This window comes from Olea europaea, chromosome 4, assembly GCF_002742605.1.
Source record: "Olea europaea var. sylvestris chromosome 4, O_europaea_v1, whole genome shotgun sequence".
NCBI classification, from domain to species: domain Eukaryota; kingdom Viridiplantae; phylum Streptophyta; class Magnoliopsida; order Lamiales; family Oleaceae; genus Olea; species Olea europaea.
In genome coordinates this window covers 18661059-18662544 of record NC_036240.1, presented here as the reverse complement: position 1 = coordinate 18662544, position 1486 = coordinate 18661059, and the positions used below count along the sequence as shown (strand labels likewise).

At 35.3% G+C, this 1486-nt stretch overlaps 1 pseudogene; it reads left to right on the top strand.

Annotated features, from left to right (window-relative positions):
- The window catches only part of LOC111393129, a 6616-nt pseudogene continuing 5130 nt past the window's right edge, over nt 1-1486 (top strand).

The window sequence follows — 1486 nt, the reverse complement described above, 5'->3', positions numbered from 1 at the left end:
ATGCTAGCCCCGACTTTAAGTGAGGTAGGCGATCGCCTAAGGCCCCACTTTGGTGAGAGCCCCAAAATTTTTTTTTTTTTTTTTTACATGTATTTTTACATATATATAGGGTCTCATATTTGAAATTGGTCTAAAGCTTTCAAAATCTCAGGCTCGGCCTGCCTATCAATCCTTGACCCTTTACCTTGGGGTTGCAATTTATGTTATTTTATTTCTGGACAACGGGTAATTCAAAATGTCAATTTTGGTGTTGCAAGTTCTACGCGATGATAGGTACTTGCAACTTCTTTGCATGGGCTGATCGTCCCTCACATCTTAGATGTAAGTCTGTTGTCAACGGCTTGTCGTGAAATAAGAATGAAGATAACAACAATAAAGGAAAAATGAAGACGAGGCCCAAAAGCTATTTTACGGGAAAGATTGATAAAAAATTAGTTTTCGTGTAGATACGAAAGTAATAGTAGTTAAAATTTTAAAGAATTGTGAAATGGTATGTTTTCCACCTTATTCTACGAGGCTCCAATTACTGGCTACATGACAATCAGCTAACAAAGAAACTCAAGCTCACACTCTACGTTGCTATATTATTTTGGCCTAATTGAGGTTGTTAAATACAGATAGTCGAAGTGATACCAGCATCTCGGCTGAGGTGCCATGTAGAGGTTGACCTTCCATGATCGAGGTGAGGTGTCACGATCTATTGTAGCTCATTTTCTAAGCAACTAGCCTTTAAACCCACAAAGGTATTTCTTGCTTCACCTCTTATAAGAGATCTTTTGTACAAGATCTTCTACGATTGATTGATGTAACCTTTCTATAACAAATGTCTCTCAGTTAACTTGTTAGTTCACTTTTCAAATGTCAGATTTAGACTACAGGGTGACCAACTTTCAAAATCGTTAAATGCTTTCTAAACCCAAGACTATAGAGGTAACGCCTAGGACGTGACGAGTCGACAATTAAGAAGAGGTCACGTGTCTTTCATCCAACGGTATCCATTTTACCTCTTATATTATTAAAGCTCATAATTAGAGTCATTTGGAGATAATGTAATTTTAAATTCTTAATAGCCTTATAGCCCACTCTTGTTATTTTCTCTCTATAACCCGATGCTTTTACACATACTTATCTCTCAAGTCTTCTGTTCATCCCACACCCAAATGCTTACAAGTTTATTGACTTGATCTTAGGGGTGCTCATGGCCATCTATCTCACCACCAGTGTTTTAAAAGACGTAATGGTGTAGCAATGCGTGAAGGTGAAGCAATGTACTAGGCGAGCTTAGGCGAGGCATATGTGTAAAAAAGTGTGAAAAAGGCATTTTCTTATTTTAAAATTATTTTAATTTTTAATCAACTGAAAAATTGTTCAATAATTAAAAATAATACCTGGCAAACATCTAAAACAAATTTATAAGAAATTTATACATTTTTCTAAAGTTTTCAACAAAAAGATAATTTCCAAATGTAAATATTAAATAGTAAAT